Genomic DNA, 19,233 nt, shown 5'->3' with positions numbered 1-19,233 from the left:
GACTCAGTAAGAGTTAGCTTTACAGAAATGTTTAGTATTAGAGAACTTCCCACCGTCACCAGTCAGGTCTTTTCTTGATTTTTTGCTCATGTCAAATAAAAAAAGCTTTTTTTGTTATCCTTACAATTGTGCTGCCCTCAGTAATTAGGCTTAACGAGATTTGTGTGACTCTACTACACCGATGGCTTCCTCTCTCCTGTGCCAGCTGTACTTGAAGGGGAGCTTTCCAATAGCCACTCTGCTTTCATCAACATCTGCTCCCACCTTACCATTTTTCTTCAAGAACACTGGCAATATACATTAAGAATTTTATCAGTAAGAGTCCTTGAGCCATCTTCCCTTTTGGAGTCTCATATCATATCCACTGACTTTGTCGGACCTTCCAAAGCCTGAAATCCTGAAATCTAGTAAAATACATCCTACCATGCCCACTCATCCCCTCTCTGGAAATCACAGAAGCTAAGATGATTGCCCTGGTAGTCAGCCTCCAAGATGGCTCCCAGTGATCCTACCTCCTGGTATTCACCGCCTTGGTCCCTTCTCACACTAAACTTCTATTGGTCTAGATCGTTCATCTGTGATTAAGTTTTAAAAGACATTGCTGTTTCTGCCTAGTACTCTCTCATGCTCTCTCTCTCTCTCTCATCACTTGCTATTCAAGGAGAAACAGGCTGCCCCATCTTGAGACAGCCCCATAAAGAAATCCACAAGGCCAGGAGCTGAGGCCCCCAGCCAACAGCCATGCAAGTGAGCTTGAAAGCAAATCCTTCAGGCTTAGCAGACCCTTGAGATAACTGTAGCCCCTGATGATGTCTTCATGCAGCCTCATGAGAAATCTTGAGCCAGAACCACCCAGTTATACTGCTCCTGGATTCCTAACCCTCAGACACTGGGAAAGATAATGGATCTTGTTTAAGCAGCTAGGTTTGGGGAAAGTTTGTATTTCCATAGTTAATATACTTGGGCTTCTCTCTCTCATTCTAATTGAGCTTCTGGTCTCCTTTAGGACAGACTTCCCTGACATGAGAGGTACAACCATGAGCTGGGCATGTCCAGAATTTACTGGGACCAGGGACCTGGTGTATGCTTAGGTAGTGAAAAGGCACCACACAACCTCCCACTTTGATTCTGGGTTTGAGATGTGTGTCCAGAATGAGCCACCTCTGTCCCCCATCTAGCTATGGGTTGGGCCAGATTCCACCCTGAAGACAGAGCTTCTGTCCCTCTCTGCATCTACATTAAAATTTTAGACTCAGGATTCACCAATTTTCACATCCTTTTTTGTTAGGAATATAAGAGACAAATTTAAAGGGAGAGTTAAAGGCTTAGAACAGCATCTGGCACACAGTGAGTGCTAAACCAATACCAGATATTGCTGATATGTCATTATTTTATAGACTGTCACCCAACTAACATCTCTGTTGCTTTTGAACAACATGTACACATCTACAACCACATGTCACTCTTGATTCCCAGGAAAAAGAACCTTGGTTATCAGGGTGAGGTCATATCTGCAATCCTTTTAAAATCCTAAGTTCAGTTTAATAGGATTCGTCTGCAGACTAGTATGTAAATATGTCAGGTCCCAGGTACTGTTCTGACTCTCTCCAAGCCCTCCTATGTTTCCCTAACTCGCCTCTTCTAATGTTTAAGTTCTAGCTGTTTTTAGTGAAATTCTACATTAGCCAGAACTCTCTGGATAATTTTGAAATTGACCTAAAGCTACATTGACATTATCAAAGGTTTAGACATTAGCTGGAAGAAACTTTTTGCTTTCTAGGAAAACTCACAGCCACCTAAAGGAAACATGTCTGGTTGGCAGCCCTTTTCCTGAATCGGCAATAAGTAAATCTATAAAGGATTGAAATGTTTTTTTAATGAAATCGTCGGGTAAATATTATTCAAAGGTTTAGAAGTAGTGAAAAATGTTAGCATAACAGGCCTGAAGTGTTATACCTTTCCATGTTTGTCTCCAAAAGTCTAGAGGAGAAACCTTTTATCTCAACAATACTACATTCTTCAATTTATAACAGTCTCTGATTTTTAAGTAGTTTCTATTCAAAACATCTTTTATTACCTGATACAAATGTGTCTTCCTTTATACAATCAGGTAACCTAGCTCATGTGCCCTTTTTTCCCTTAGAGAGCCTAATTGTAGAACCCATTCATCTTGTATGCTTGATGCTTCTAACCTTACCTCCTCCCTTTGGGTTCTGTCTGTTCTATTTCTTTCCTAAATGTCTCCTTTTGCCCCATGTTTTAACCTGTGAGTTGCGCAAGACCTCTTGTAAGCAGGTGACATGTCTTAAATAAATAAAAATAAATGAATGTGTTTCTGACCAGTTGAATCTGAACAGAATTTTTAATAAATCGGCCACATATTAAATATCAAAGGGGAAAGCTTCACTTAGGGAAGCCCATGCATCCTTTTTGTAATGCAAACTGGCAAGTCCTTCTGTTATATCATTTTGAATTTTCAAATATCAGATTTTCTTACAGCAAGATGCACCTGGACCAGATGGTGATTTTTATCACAGATTTTGGGCTATATTTAAGGCCCTTAGTAAATATTCAGTAGGTAGCCTGAGTTCAGGCCCTATTGCCTCTGGTTCCCTGAGGACAGAGACTCTGGGGCCAACGTGTTGACAATCATGTTTCCACTGGGCATGACCTCACAAACTCCTCCTCCCAGACCCACTTCCCAGGAAGCGTATGCAGCCTTAACAAATTCTAGCAGAGATAAGCACAAAGATGAAACATGCAGTCACATATTCCAAAGGAGTTGAAACCATTAGACACTTCAAATATCTCAGACTCCAAGAGCACATAGAGCTTTGTTCCCAACACGCCGCTCTTTTGGGAGAAGGGTGCATTCGTTCCCTGGAGAAGGGGCTGCCTTTTACTTGTGAATATGACAGGCAGCTTCAGCTTTGGGGATATGGAGATAAACAGCAACTCCTCAGACAGCGCCCTGGACCTGACCGTGTTCATTAATTAGCTGATTAAAATGGGTTTTGCTGCCAAAGCCTTGGCACTGTGGTCCCTCTGCCTCAGGCTGAGCCCCCGCAAACAGCCCGTGTGGACTGTGACACCCTCTCAGGCAGCCTGAGTCCCAGCAGAGGGCAGAGAGCAGGAAGATCTCCATCCTGGAGAGAGTCAAAGCAGGGCAGTCACCTGCCCTGGATGGTCACTGTCCTGCCTCTGGTCCAATTCGGAGCTTCAAAGTGACCACACTAATGACACAGTCTCGGTCCTAAGTTCTACTGAAAACTCAGAGGGAGATAAAAAGGCAATGACACCAGCAGATTCTGGAGTCAAACATGGAGCAGGCAGGCCCTTTACCTCTTTATTGTCAAAAACAGCTCAAAAATATGTGTACGCAGAGAACTATCAGGATTCTACCTTCACTCAAAACTCTCCTGAATTTTCCTTTTAGTGAACCTACTTCCGTGAGTGAAGGAAGCCTCTAACACTCAAACAAAATAAATGCTCCTTACAACCTATCCTACCAATCACCGAGGTTTTCTGTTTTGTACTCTCGCATGGGGAAACACTGGCCCGTTCTTAAATATGGAAAAAGTAAAGTGAACAATTTGCCACCCAACACATAGGGATGGAGAAACTATTCAATCTGTTTCTCTGACCACCGTGTTTGAAGAATCACTTTATCAATGGGAAGAGGGGAATCTGCTCTCTCTAAAACACCCAAGCAGTGTTTCTTGTCAGTTTGGGAGTTAGAACCACCCAGGAAAATTGTTAGTGGCTCTAATTAGCACTTCTGCCACCTGCAAAAAAAGTGGTACTAAAAAAAAAAGTGCTGAATTCCTGCCATTGAGAATGAATAAAGGGAGAGAAAGATACCACTGGTTTTATTCTGATTCTTAGACTCTAATCGTCCATTGATTTGAGCAGAGGGGGAAAATACACTTTCATTGCCACCCAAAGGAAATGATTGCTGACGAGTCATGTCTTGGAAACCATCATACCGTGAGTCCCCTATTCTGGGGACACTACCTCCTCTGTCCTCCTGACCCCTGCCTTCTGTTCTGGCTGGTCTGGGCTCCTCAGCCTCCCATGAAAACCTCCTCAGTCCTCAGGTCCAACCTGAGACTGGCCTCCTCCAGGAAGCCACCATGACCAGACCAGTTCTTCCGGATCATCCCCTGGACCCTACAACACTTGGGAGCCTTTCCCCACCACGAATGAGTACTAAGTTAAGGTTTTTTGGTAACAACCTCTGCTACCTTTAACCTCTACCAAGAACCAGAACCAAATATTGTTGTTTGGCTGCCTTGACCCCCTTCATGAACAAACTGTCTTATACCTTCCCTGTATTCTGGAACACCCAGCACAGAGCTGCACCTGGCTGCAGGAGGGTCTCAGCAATTGGCTGATTGAATGATGAGCATGTGTCTTTGTGATGCATCAAAGAGCAAGGTGGCTACAGTGAAAATTCAGCAGCTGTGACTTCTTGCTTCCTGCTTTAATCAACACCATGTGGTTGAAATGCTGGACACACAGTAGGTGCTAAATATATTTTTATGGATTGATTAACCACTGGGACAATGACTTGCCTAGGATTTTTTAATGCTTTTGATGTTAAATGGGGGTGGTTTTAGTGGAGAGTCATGTTAGAAAAACGAAACAGCAAATATAAAACCCCAACCAGCAGAGAGGCTGGCTCCTGCTCTGTTTACACCCACTACACTCCTAGCAACAGATGTCCTCTCAGACCTGAGGGTTTCTGATGAGGCGTCCACTCTTGTAAGTGACCTGCACAGTCAGTAATCAAAGGCATGTTCTGCCCCCCTTTGACATCAGTTCCCTGTATTCCTAGACTGATTTCCAGTTCTGGGTCCAGGACCAGCTGCTGATAAAGGCAAAATCAGCATCCACTGTGTCTATTTAAAGGGAAAATCACCAGGCTAATGACAAAAGAAATTGCATTTGTGTGTTGAGTGTGGTGAAAAGAACAGAGGCTTTGGAACCAACTAACCAGGCTCCAATTCCAGCTTGGCCATTTCCTGGATATGTGATTTCAGGAGATCACCTACCCTCTCCTGTGACCTGGCTTTTAGGACTGGTCACACTAACTCCACAGGTTGCTGTGATGACTAAGAAGATTTTCATAGGTAGAATACTTGGTCCAGAGCTTGCAATGTAGAGGTCATTGAGTAAATGATCGTGTTGCTGTGGCTGATTATAAATGTAAATAAGGAGAGAGGTCCATTTGGCCACAGTGGGCACTCCAGGCAATCCCGGTGTGGCTTCCTCTGGTGCCTCTTTAAGGCACAGTAGTAGCCTTTCGAACACAAAACCCTGGTCTGATTGCACACATAGTAAGAGAATGAATGCTCTAGAACATTCTAGTAATCTCCCTGTGCACCGCAAGTCCGCTCCTTCACATTCATCCTGACCCCAGACCTTAGCTTGGGGCAGCTCAGTCAGGACAGAGAGGGCTGCCATTTGAAGCACTGTGCACAGTGCAGATCCTGTGTCTCATGGAGAAACTTGGGACCAGGACACAAATTCCCATGTGCAACACCCAACAAATCCCACTTACCATGTGAGAGATTCTTGCCAACCATGGAACATATTCCATATGACACAAAGCAGGGCAGGGCATAACTCAGATCGAGGACACCAGCGAGATCTGTGGAGAAAGGGAGGAGTTCCCTTACCCAACACAAAGAAGAGGCAGTCTACAAGACCAAGACCCTGGAGCAACTGGGGCAGACTACCAGACTCTGGAAATCCTTATTTGCATTCAGGCTCTGGGGATGAAAGAAGGGTGGGTTGGAGGGAGGATGGACAAGCCCTCTGTGATTCTAATTTGCACAGCTTTTTCCATTCTATTGACAGGCTAAACCACCCCCTCCCCCAGTGAGCTGCTCTCTAGTTTGAACCCTGGAGGCACCGCAACACTCTGGGACTGGCACCCTTGGCATCACAGAGGCGAAAGGAAGTCTTCTTCTGTGCAGGTGGGAATCCAGCAAGGTTTCTCCCCTCCACAAAGGCAGGCAGGGAAACCAGGAGACTCCTCATACCTCCACCTAGAGATGTAGTGGAGGAAGGATTCATGGAGTATATTTCTCCTCCTTTCATTTGACGATCGTTCAAAATGGTCTATAAGAGAATAGGAGTGCATCAATTGCCAGAACTTAACAGATCGCAGACCCTGCAAGCCTTAGCTATACGTCGATGATGCTGTCGGGTAAGGCACTGCGGCAGAATGTAGCCCAGTGGGTTCCTACAGGTTTACAAGTTGGGGGTGGGGGGTTGGGGGGTGGGCGTCGTCGTCCATGTGGACCATTTCAGAGGATCGCTTCCTGCAACACGAATGAACACAGACTCACCTTGTGCCTTTATTCTCCTTCTCTTGGCCTTGAGTTGCTCGACGTGTTAGCTGTTGTTACGGTTACCTACCTTCTAAAAATCCCTAGTAATCCCCTTTTCTCCATTTTCTATTCACAGTCCTCTTCAATGACTGTTTATACACCAATTTAACGGCTTAGCATTCAAACCACATCTTCCCTTTCAGGTGTTGCTGAGGACCCTTGGGGAGATCACCTTCCTCTACCCCCCCCCCAACACCCCTCTGTCACTCTCTGGAAAAGATACACCACTTTTCCTAGCTGACCCCCTCATCGAGGGTGGATTCCTCTCCGAGATGCTTTGCCCTGTCCCCTCCCCTGTCCCCAGGCTTCACACACCAAAACTTTATTATATATATTTTTTCTTTTTCCAGGAAATGCAGTTACTCTTACACCAATGTGCCATTTCCCTGGTGTCCTCATTCCCTGTCACTGACAGTCCTCCTGCTACCCTCAGTAGATTATTATTATTTATTATTTATCAGCCGCCACACTGTACTCTGCTTCCTACAAGATATTAAAGAAGACACAATCCCTGCACTGAGTTTACAGCCAAGGAGAGCAGAGGCCTGGATTCAGACATCACAGGAGTGAGCTGAGAGCAGGGGATTTGCCAACCGAGTTCTCCTGCTGCCCCGGCGGCCCCAGAGGAGGAGGGCGGGGCCCGGCAGAGCCCGCCCCAGGCCGGCTCCTCCCAGTTCCAGCCAAAGGGCCAGCAGCTCCCTACTTGACCATACCCCCTCCCGGGTTGCTACCCAAGCCTCAGGCCTCTGCAGCTCCGTCCGGGGGGAGCGGAGGGTGAGGGCAGGAGGTTGAAACCCACAAACGCTTACATTCAGGCTGGGGGTAGGGGCTATATTTCCTCTGAAATTCAAAACCAGACAAGGGGAAAGTAGGGGAGGAAGGAGAGTTCAGGGAATAAAAACCAGAGCTGGAGCGTTACCGCGGAAGACTGGTGCTGAAATGGAATGTTCTGGCGCAATGGAAAATCCCGCACTAGGGGCTGCCACGGGCCTCCAGCCAGACCTTTCCTATTAGGGTTGACGTTAGGGTCTGTGTGGACGGCAAGCGTAGACAGAGAAGTGAAGGGGCTAAGAAAGTCAGTGTAGACCATGGTGGTGGTGTATGTGTGTTGGGGGGAGGGGGGGGACTGTGAGTGTAGACATACAAGGCTGGTATGGCCTGAGTAGGAGCTGACTAAATAAACAGGGAGGTCGCGTGGATTCGAGTGGGTCAGCGTAAACAGGAAAGTCCGCGTGCAGTGGGGAGAGTCGAGTCTGGACAGACCAGAGGGTCGGTGGACAGGATGGGCGGGCTAGTCGCGGTTCTTCAGAGATTTGAACAACCTGCTCTTTCCGTGGCTGGAGTGTCCTAGGGAGGGCGGAAGCTGAAAGACGATTGGACTTTCCGTTCTCAAACTTTTCCGCCAGTTTCCTCAGGTGTTGAGAGCAGCCGGGGAGCTCGCCTCGGCCGCGTCCCCCAACCCGGGGCCGGCGGGGCCGGGAGGCCGGGGCCCAGCAGCCGGGGCCACGCGCCGCGCATCTGCCGGGCGCGGCCGCCGAGCCGGGCGAGCCGGGAACCGCCGAGGGGGGTGGGGGGCGCGGGGGCGGCGGACGGACAGACGCACCGACACACCCGCCGGCACTCCGGCCCGGGCAGAGCGCGCCGCTGCCCGGGATCCCTCGGGCCCGGGGAGCAGCGCCGGGTGCCCTGCCGGGGGCGCCCCGCCTCCCCCACCCTCCACCCCCGCCCACTCGGGCGCCCGTGATTGGCTCCGCCCGCCCCTGGCTGCGCGCCGAAGCCCGCCTCCCTCGCAGCTAAAGAAGACGGTACCCGGAGCGGAGCGAGCCAGAAGGGAGCATGGTCCCCGCGCCGCGGCCGCGCCAGCCCCCGCGCCGTCGCCGCCGTCCCCGCCGCCGCGGATCCAGCTGCAGCTCCAGCCCCGGCTCCGCAGCGCCCGCCCGCAGCCCCGGCGGCCGCCGCGCCTGAGCGCAGCCCCCGCCCGGAGCCCGAGCCCGGAGCAGCCCCAGCCCCGCGGCCGCCGCGGCTGCGGGGAGAGGGCGGGGGCGATGCTGCCGGAGCCGCCGCCGCCGCCGCCGCCTCGGTGAGAGCCGCGCCGCGCCGCGCGTAGCCGCACAGGCTGACAGGCAGAAGGACTGACTTCCCTCTCCCGGGCATCCTCCCTGGGCTGCCGGGAGGCGGCGGCGGAGGAGGAGGAGGAGAAGGGAAAGGGGGAGAAGGCGGAGAGCAGGAACGCGAGGAGGTGGACCTGGATCCGTTTCTCCGGGCCAGGACCCTAGCGGCCCCAGCTACCGCTACCCGCCGGCGACGTCCCCTATCCATCAGCCCTCCTGCGCCCACCCGCGACCCCCGGCTCCCCGGGCGTCGGGCCGGGGCCGGAGCGGCGCGCCCAGAGGTAAGAGCCAGGCTTGGGCGCCAAGGATGGGGGGCCGGGGACCCCGGGTCCTGGCGGCTGCGCGGGGCCGGGCCGGGCTTGGGAGCGGGGCCCGAGAACCCGGAACGCTGGGCTCCGCTCCCGCGGCGGCGGCGGCGGCGGCGGCGGCGGCGGCAGGAGCCTCCCGCGTCTGGACTCGCTAGGCTGCAGGAGCCCTTGCGCCTGCGCTGCTCCATGGGGGGAAGAAGGGGGAAAAAAACTTCCTGCCCCCGGGTGTGTATGCGCGGGGGCTGCCCCGAGCCAATGTCGCGATGGTGGTGGGGGGCTGCTGGAGGCGAGTGTGACCCCGGCCCCGGCACCCTCTGGCTGGGCCCGGCAGTGCGCGTTCCTCTCCAGGCCACCTCCCCGGAGCGGCCCAGGGCCCGCGCCGGGCTGGGGGCCAGGAAGAGGCACCGAAAGGCTGGACCCCGGGGGTGGCCGCGCGCCCTGCCCTTTGGGAAGGCTCGCGCCTCTGTGCAGCGGGAAGCCGGGTTGGGGTTTTGCCCCTTCCAGTCCTCAGACCCCCCATTTGGGGACTGGGTCTCTTCACTCAATCCCAAGTAACTTTCGAGGTAGAGGAGCTTGTAAGCTATGAGGAGGGAACCCGCACAGACCTGGTTGTGACCCCCCTTCCCTTAACACCTTTTGGGTGCCACCGTGTTTGGGGGCGCGGAAAGGAGAGAGCCCATGGGGATGGTGGAGGGACGAGGATGTGATGTTGGGTGAGGAGGGGTTGTTTATGTGTGGGATAGGGTGGACCCCGAGCTGTGCAGTGTGGGAGTGTGGATGCGCGCCCCGACCCCGGCGGGGGTGCAGGGTCGCGGAGGGCTCACGTCCCGGTCGCAGTGGCCTGGAGCGGGCCGAGAGCGCGAGGTTTCTCTGCGGTCGCGGCCCGGGTGCGGGAGCTGGGCACGCCGGCCCCGGGCCCCGAGGGAGGGGCGCGCTCGCCGGGAGTCGGGAGAGCGGAGCCTAGAGCAGGGGCAGGTCCGAGGCAGCTCCCGGGGCAGGTGGGGATGCGCTGCCTGCCCGCGGCCAGCCGTCACGGAGGAGGGGTGGGGGCAAAGCGCGAGTCTCGGATGCCTGGGTCCGTCAGTTGAGAAGCCAGTTGTTGTTCCTGGGATCTGGAACCCAGCGGCAGACAGGGTCAGTTGGCGGGTCCTCCCGCGGGTCCCTGTGGATGCTGATGGGTAAGGAGCCGCCGCCTTTGCCATCCCTGTCGCTCTCCAAACGCTCTCCTGCTGCCCTTCGGGGCTTGCGCCGCGCCGCGCCCCGGGCGAATCGTGGACGCAGGTATTTATGTAGCATTAGGCGAGACCTCGGCGCTGGAGGGACCGGACCGTTGAGGACGCAGTGCTGCTGCTGCTCGCGAAACTTCCCACTTCGTCAGCTCGGGGACTGTCAGGCTCCACTGATGCAGGAGCTACGCAGGGCTACGCTGGGATTCAGACTCCTCTGGCAGCGACAGATCTGTCCTGGTTACCGCTGTATTTACCCTAATTTCAGTCTCCTTTAAGTCATCTGTCTGGTCTCTACAGAGTTCCTCCCCTTGCCCTATGGTCTTATGTCCAGCTCAGCTCTGGGAGAGCATATTTAAGGAATTATTTCGGTGTAGGGTGAATGGCAGATTTAATTAGCCCGCTTCATTACTGATGTCTTAAAAAAAAATATATTGGGGAAGTGCAGAGCTAACTTTTTCACTGTTGTGGGGGTGAGGAACAATTTTACAGAGTGTTCATCCTGGCGCTTGGTAAAATCCTTGCCCTTTAATGCACAGGTGAATACTTTAAGGGCTGGTTGGTGAGCATGTATTCCAGTAGTCACATCTAGGTGTTTATACAGGTATAGAGCTGTGTGCCACTGATGAATATAGTCTCTGTCCCATGCATTGTTCTGAGTGCTCTTGATTTATCATCCTGCTATGAATCAGGGAATTACTAGCATATGTGTCCTTAAACTCTATATGAATTTAATGACATTTAAATTGGCTTACAGGCTGATGCATTTAACCCATTTTAATAACTTTTCTGTAAAAGCATCTTTTAAACCATATTTGTCCATGATTAAGAAAAACATTTTCTTCTGCTCAGTCTCCCCATTTCTATACAGTTAATGGGAATTTATAGGTCTCCAACTTTCATTTGCAAGCAACAATCCAAACGAAATACCCAGAGTTGGACTGAAATAATAATAATTTTTTTAAAAAATCCTATGGTAGCTATGGTAACAAATAAATTAAGGGGTATTGGTTTTCATCTGTATGTGCTTGGGGGGGGGGATCTAGTGTTGTGTCTTTTTAATTATGTTTCTAATGAATGGTGGTCATACTTCAAGTACTCAGTGTGGGAGATAAGCCAGACCGAAAATTCGGTTTTGTGAGAGGTTTATTGGAACAAAGACTAGTAGAGCCCAAGAGAATGACTTCTGCTAACTGCGGCTCCTCATATCCAGAAAGCAAATAGATAAAACCTTTTTTGTTTTTCAAGTAGATGAGAATTGAGTTAGTCCCTTTAAAATGAGAAAATGTATTTTTCTTATAAGCTCTTACCAAAGGAACCTTTAAATCAGCTCCTGTTTTCTAGGAATAAACATGTTAGAAGTGTGGATGTTGGTGTGGTTTGAGTGTCAGAGTTGTTATCAACACCTGTCAGTCTAAGTGAGGCATATCATTAGTCTATTCAAATCTTGCCTATTTCAATATTCATGCATTTCCATGGTGATCCATTCCATTTTTGTTTACTTAGTCAACCTTATAAATCTTTGGCATCAATTTCAGTTGTGCCATCTTTTTTTTCTTTTACTTATCAATTGATTTGGCTGCAAAACATTCCCAGTTTAAAGCGTTTCCTTTTTTTTTTTTCCTGCTAGTTTCCAAAAGTTTACACTATTCCTGGTAACACACAGATATAAAGGGGTTAAATTTTTTAATAGATTCAAATAACACCATTGATGTTAATGTAGATTTTTAGCATCTCATTTGATAACGTGTGTGTGCATGGGTATTTTTTTTTCTTCCAGCAGGCTTACCGTAAAGCTTTCTTGCTTTATGGCCCAGGGACGTCAGTGCAATCCAGCAGAATTAACTAAAGATTTCCCCTTCCTCCTTTCTTTTCTTCTTTCCTCCCTCCTTTCTTTCCTTTTTTCCTTCCTTCTTTCCTCCCTCCTTTCCTTTTCTCCTTCCTTAGTTTTGTTGTTTTTTTTTTTTTTTCCCCTACCTGTGTGGTTCAAGGATTCTTTATGTCTTCGGCTGTATCTGCTTAAACAAACTTTGGAACTTTGTGTTTTGGAACAGGCCTATCCTTCTAGGATCTTTTCTAGTAGTAGCAAAAGACAGAATGTTCTGGAGTGTCAGAGGATTTTCTAAATACAATATATGTTTGGTCACAGCATATAGTATCCCTAGGATCATTGAAACATTGTAAGTTCACTGATCAGGCAGCTTTGCTTAAATGCGAGCCATGATGTTGCTCACCCGCTTTCATTTTGCTTTCTAATGATGCAGTCCCATGCTAATCACACCCTGTATATTTCAGAAATATCAAGGCAAGCATTAGCACGCTACTGACTTATTAGGATCAAGCAAAGTAATTGGAACACTTAAGTTCAAAGTCAGATGGAGAAACGGAATTATAACCAACCTTGTGATTCTGTAATTGGTCAACTAAATGCCTACATGAGGGTAGAGGGAGGAAGAAGCACCATAACTAAGAAATCCAGCCATGAGTTGCAGGAGGTGAAGATAAACCAAGGCAGGAACCATGTAGCGTGATTGGAGGACAAGAAATCTCCTTGTGAGCACATAAATTATAAGGAGACTCAAATGTTTAGAAAATGGAAGAATATTTGTCATTTGTGCAGAAGAGGCTCATTTGCTATTACTCAGGAAATTGAGGGTCATTTCCCAATATGCTAGAAAAATTGGGTAACAGAGTCACTGGAGAGTACTTTCATCTGAAGTAAATTTTACCATAGAAATGGTCTTAATAATTTTGGCTAAGAAGGAAAAGTGAGTCAGAATTCTTGATCTGCCAGTTGTATCATAAGTAAGCAGACATCAGGACCACTTTTGAAAGCCGATTCTGTGGTTCTTCCTGCAACAGCTAAACGCTTACTTTCCCAGCACCCTAGGCCAGGAAGGTAGCCTATACTTTCTTTAAAGAAATCACTTGAAAACAGGGAGATTGGAGCTGCAAATTAAGGTGAGGCAGGTTGATCATTAGCAACACAGCTATTTGTGAAATGAACTTAATTGTCTTGGGGCATTTCCACCTTAAGGGTGGGAAGGGGAAGATTTCTCATTTCCCTTGAGAGAGGATATCTGCGTGAAATTCAGATGGTTTGTAGATGCTTAACAGTGGCAGCAGGTGATGACTCAGAAGCTAGAACAGAACAATTGAACACTGTTAAGGCAGGGGATCGGGTTTGGGCCAAGAGGTCAGTTCCCCAAACATTCAGAAGCTGCTGCTGGCCTCACAGGTATCAATCTTTATAGGTTTTTTTAAAATATAGAGTTTTTATATAGAATTCTTTTATAGAGTTTTGAGTTTTTAAAAAATATTTATTTATTTTAGAGACCATGCACACAAGTTGGGGGGGCAGGGGCAGAGGGAGAGAATCTCAAGCAGACTCCCCACTGAGCACCGAGCCCCACATGGGGCTTGGTCTCAAGACCCTGAGATTATGACCTGAGCCAAAATCAAGAGGCAGATGCTTTTTTAAAAAAAAAAAAAAAAAAAAAGGAGGCAAGTGCTTAACAGACTGAGCCACCCGGTGCCCCTAGAGTTTTGAAATTTTTAAACCATTAACTCTTTTAAGAATATGCACACACACATATAGATTTATATAAAAACATACACAGACATACACATATACAAACATATAATCTGCCGCTTTCTTTATTTTAAAATTGTGGTGGAAAAACATAAAATTTACCATCTTTACCATTTTAAGTGTCTAGTTTTGTAGTATTTATAGTCATATCGTTGTCCGTGGATATCCCAAACTTTTTTATCCTGTGAAACTGAAATCTTGTTCCCATAAAGCATCATCTGCCCATTTCCTCATTCCCCAGCCCCTGGCAGCTACCATTCTGCTTTCTGTTTCTGTGAATGCGACTACTTTAGATCCCTGCCATAGGTACAATCCTCCAGTTCACGTCTACGAACATGGGAGTGCAAATATTTCTGAGATCCTGCTTTCAGTTCTTTTCGATACGTACCCAGGGGAGGGATTGCTGTGTTCTACCACTTTTTACACTAATAGATTACACTGATCTTCTGTTTAGGAGACTTGGTGAAAATGCAGTCAACAGAACACAGTCAAACAAAGAATATTGTAAATGTGACTGACATTTGTTCTTCCTTGCCTGTGTGTACATTTCCCGGCAAGTCCCTCGAATCTCTTACGTTTTGCTTTTAGGGCTTGTCTGAGTTGCGTCAAGTTGCAGAGTCAGTAAAGATGAAGGCTTAGTGTCAGAGTTGAAGTCCAGTCCCTGGTGCCCACGAGCTATGTGACCTTGGAAAGATCCTTAATCCCAGTAAGCTTCAGTTCTCTTTTCTGAAGATGGAGGGAATCATCGTGGCCAATATTACCCCATTGAAACATGCATCACAGTGTCTGGCCTAGAGAAATGTTCTAGAAGGGAGAGGTTAGATGAAGGAGTCATGACAGCCTGGAGAGCTCCGAAACTGTCGTCACCTATCCTGCTAAATTTGGTCATCAACATTTCTGTGGTACACCACAGTGTGTATATATATACACATATATATATGTATTCTCTGAGTCTCATTATCAGTTCTTATTCTGAAAAGCATAAGAGATTTGCATCACAATTATAATAGTTAAAAATATCTTTAAGTGGATTTCATCTATGAACTTTTAATTCTATTTTTTAGTATCATAATTTTAGAGTTGATAGGGATTTTAGAGGTCCGTTAATTTACCCATTATTCAATCATCAAACCTGTAACAAATGCCAATAATATGATAATAACAGCTTCCAGTTTTGATTGCCCACTATATTTTAGTACTTTACATATATTATTTCTAATCCCCATATCAGCACTGCAAGGTAGGGATTATCCACATTTTACAAATGAAGAAGAGGCTCAGAGAGGTAATCAGCTGGCCCAAGACCACAAATCTAGCCACACTGTACAGCTGTTCGAATCCAGATCCATCAGCGACCAGTGGGTCTATCTGGTCTTCTCCGTATGTGGGGATGTGATTCTGATACTCTAGACTGGGTCTTCCTGCATTGCACTTCTTCACAATGCCTTTTATTTGCCAGGGACTGCATTGTCTGTGCTAATTAACATTTTAAATAAAATAATTCTATTAGAGGGAATATGAGTTAAATAAGAATTATTAACCAGGGCTGACCAGCATTCATTATACTTTAAGATTTGCCCACCTGCTTCCCTTTCCTCTGGCCCTTGAAGGCTAATGAGAAGAACTTTTAGATGCTTTGATGGCTTGTGTTCCTGTGTTAGACAGTGTAATAAATAAAGAGCAAATTGAAGAGTAAAAATGTTGTAAGAAGAATCAAGGATCTGCCCAGAAGCACTGCGGACTGATCCAGGTTCATTCACTTTTGAATCCCAGCGCCTAGCACGGTGCTGGGCACAGCACTCCAGAGTGAAAACATTTGCCTGCATCAGTTTATGCCCAGAGAAGGTGTCAGGTAATAGACATCAAAGACTGCTTTGGGGATTTTCTTTTTGTTCTGTGGCTATGTCGTTATATCTTCATGGTTTTTCATTGTGTGGAATTTTAGATGCTATATTTGGGCACATATCTATAAAATATGCTTGTTGATGAATTCTAACTAATCTAAATGGAATCTTCTAGGATTTATGACTTGAGACTTTGAAGACTAATTTTCTTGGAGCTTCTTCATTCCCGTGATAACTTGAATCTATTTGGCACTTTTGCAAGTCGACACCGAGTCCATCCTTCGTATCACACTTACTTGCAAGGTGTTGTCCCCTCCAGATTTTTTAATTTATGGCATTTCACGAAAGCACTTTTTTAAAAGGAAAATACAACACCTAGGAATTCCTATTTTTATTCTTTAGATGAGTTTTTTTTTTTTTTTTTTTTTATGGGGGAGATGGGCAGGGAGGTGAGCAGAGCTTGCGGCAGACACCGCAAAGAGATGTTTGCTCCCTGTTTTAACTCTTCCATCCCTCCTTTAGCAAAAGAGGACTTCTCCAGTTTGAGCTTCACCATGAGAAAAGCATGGTCCCCAGGGCCTGTATCACACCTGTAACTAAGTGGCCACACAGGAAGTGCCAGGCAAGGGCTGGACCGCAGAGGACGTGGGGTTGGCACAGGCCCCGCCTGCGTGCCTGCCGGTCCGGCCCCGCCACCTCCCCCTTCCTTACTGCTGGGCTGGTTTTGACCCTAAAGGTAAAATCAAGCATGACGCTTTCTTTTTCTTCAAGGATGTCCACAAAGCTCTCAGAAGCAGGGTCAGGGGTGAGGCAGAGAGGCAAGAACAGACAAGAGGACTCTCTCTGTCTTGTAAAAAACAAAAACTAGTCAAAAGCGGAGGCCAAATGTGAGACCTAGCGGTTTTTCACATCGTCCCTGTTTTCCTCTTGGACATTTCGCGACGCCGAGGGGTGGTGGGAAATGATGAAACCGGGATTTCAATAAACTTCCCTTTCTCTTTTACCTTCTCTTTTCACACTGTCAGCTTTGAGCATTTGGTTTTGGATCAACACTGCAACTGAACTTAGCCTCTCAAGGAACTTTAATGATCGCTGTTCAGCTCCTGGAGCGTCTACAGGAGTGTAGACTCAGTGAGCAGGCACAGCTCTGTCCATCTGGCGTCTCATTTGCTGCTTACCCAGTGGCAGGGGTCACATTGTTCCCATGTCACAGATGAGTTGTAGAGAGATCAAGCATTTGCCAGAGGTCCGATCGGCAAACAGGATGCTGGATGGGTTCAAGGGACCAAGAGGCCTAGCCCCCAGGCAACTGCCAACCTACAAAAAGGAGAGAGAGGGGCGCCTGGGTGGCTGAGTGGGTTAAGCCTCTGCCTTCGGCTCAGGTCATGATCTCAGGGTCTGGGATCAAATCCCACATCGGGCTCTCTGCTCAGTGGGGAGCCTGCTTCCCCCCACCCCCCTACCTGTCTCTCTGCCTACCTGTGATATCTGTCTGTCAAATAAATAAATAAAATCTTTTAAAAAAATAAAATAACACAATAATTACACATGGAGCCACGTTGCTCACTGATCACCACTGTTGCTATATAATAAGTTGAGGGTCCTGCTAATTACTTTGTAAGGCCTGAAACAAACTCCAGGAAACAGAGAACTATCCATATGCTTTCAGATACCTTCACACTTCAACGTGCTGTCATCACCATCTGTAAACTGAGCAGAAGCTTGATTCTAACTTCTCTTGAAGGCTTAGGTCTAACTGACCACTTTTCTTCATGGTCAGAGGCTCCTTAAGGGGCACTGACTTAAATGTGTGAGGAGTGAATATGTGAGAATGACATGATTTTCTGTTTACAAAGTACCAAGAACAGGGTCAGGCATGTCACAAGTACCGTCTATATATGTGGGTGGGTTGGGTTCTGCTCCAAATCACGTGAACAAGTGGTTATTTCTGGCTCCATCTTGAGAATCATGGTCTCCCTGAGGACAAGGACCATCTTTGTCTTTTAGCCTTGGACCTGTCCCATGTTGGAGTCTCACTATTGGACACCCCGAGACAAGGTCCCAACCAGGAGGGCTCCCAGTCTAACTCAGAAACCATGCCTCCTGACAAAGCATATGGAAAGCAGGTGGAGTGAGATCAATGAGTGATCTGGTCCAGGGACTTCTGGGACGTTCTGAGACCAAAGGGGGAGTAACTGATAATGAATGCTGCTGTAGATGTCCGTTTAATTCTGCCTAACCACATGGGTTGGGTTCTGCCACCATTGGCCAGACTCTCCAAGCCAGTAGAGAGGAGTTAAAAACAGTGCTACCCCAGGCCTTGTCCTCAGGCTGGTGCCAGGCCATGAACTGTTATTAGTCTGTGACAAGAGAAATTGGAAGTTAGCATTTCGAAAGTTCTATTGCATTTGACATTGCCTTGACAGCCAAGATCCTGATCCTTAGGCTTATCCAACAAGGTATAGACCAGTTTGGGCCCTGTTAAACTCTCACATGGGTTGCCTAGAGAGTGCCATACAGTGTGAGCTGTGGTCTAGCCATGCATGGGAGGACCACAGTTTGGTTTAAACGGATTGAAGATACCAACAAAACCTCAAAACCTGGTCCTTCACCATAGATGGGTATGAAGGCTGTGCAGGGATTTTCTAAAGCTCCCATCCAGAATCTCTCATCAGTGAGGCCAACTTTGCCACCTTTAGGATAGCAAGCAGACTGAATTCTGGCCAGTCCAGCAGTGCTCACGTTAGCGGGGACAGCCGCCGGGTCTGTCCTGTCCGGAACACGACAGCCATTTTGGGTGGGCTGTGATGCGGAGCACCTGCTCCGTGTTCGTGTTCCTCCCCAGTCCGTCTCCTGGATGCCAAGTGAGAGCTTGTACCCACGCTTCTCTTGAGACCCTTTTGCTGCATTTCTGCACGGTTTTGATCTCTTGAGATACGGGCGGGTTCTTTTGGCATTGAACTAGCTTATCTGCTGGATGTGAAGAAGTGTAAGACGACCGTGCTCTGATTCTGGCTTTCTGAACCCAAAGCAAAGGGCACAGAATTGGGGAAGTGTAAGTACCGCTTTTGGAAGCTGGGCTGCTGAGACCTGGAGGCTGCGTGCCGTGCGCGTGTCTGGCTGGCCTTGCTCGCGAAGAGCCTGCCGTAAATAGAGTGCTATAATCTATTCGGTTCATGCTGTTCCAACTAGCTTTCATCGTCAGAACCTGAATAATATTCAGACTGTGAAAGGAACATACTTCTTGCTGAAGCCTAGGTGTGCCAAGCGGAAGAGCCAAAGCAACTCAATGTCCAATCTACTCAACACGTTGCAAAAAAAGGAACACCTGGATTCCTTCAAGAGACGTGGGGAAACGGCCTTCCTCCCCAATCAAATGGCATTAAGATTTGAAATTTCCTCCTTTCCTCCGGGAGGTGAAAAATGATTTTCATGGGAACCATGCTTCTTGGAAGTCACTTTTTTCCCGTCTGTGAAGTCACCACCTCCCTCCTGGTCCAAAGGGATGTTTCCTCCCTGGCCCCAGCTCTCTGACAGGGGGTGCTCTGAGACCCCTGGGGGAGAAAGCTGGCAGTGCAGAGATCCATGCGGTTCTCTGGATGGAGGGGATGTGTCTTGTACAACCTGGAAGGCACTGGTGACTGGACCCGAAGGGAGGGTTGCAGGCAGAATACTGCCTTGCTGGGATACACAACACAAGCCCATCATCCTGTGGCAAGGGCTCCAGGCCTGCGTTTCTAGAGGACAGCCCTGC

The 19,233-nt window shown here is 48.1% G+C and overlaps 1 protein-coding gene across 2 annotated transcripts in view; it reads left to right on the top strand.

The window, feature by feature from the left end:
• The first annotated feature begins 8,692 nt into the window (after positions 1-8,692).
• KLHL29 (kelch like family member 29) overlaps positions 8,693-19,233 on the top strand; it is a 298,809-nt gene continuing 288,268 nt past the window's right edge. Inside the window, exon 1 of one of the 2 annotated variants that reach the window (XM_032353199.1) lies at positions 8,693-8,790. The gene's annotated coding sequence lies outside the window, so the exon portion shown is untranslated. The remainder of the gene's footprint in view (positions 8,791-19,233) is intronic. The other variant, XM_032353198.1, reaches the window with a different exon arrangement.

The sequence above is a fragment of the Mustela erminea genome, chromosome 7, assembly GCF_009829155.1.
Source record: "Mustela erminea isolate mMusErm1 chromosome 7, mMusErm1.Pri, whole genome shotgun sequence".
In the NCBI taxonomy this organism is placed as follows: Eukaryota; Metazoa; Chordata; class Mammalia; order Carnivora; family Mustelidae; genus Mustela; species Mustela erminea.
Note: the sequence above shows the minus strand (reverse complement) of the source record. Positions and strands in the feature narration are given on the sequence as shown.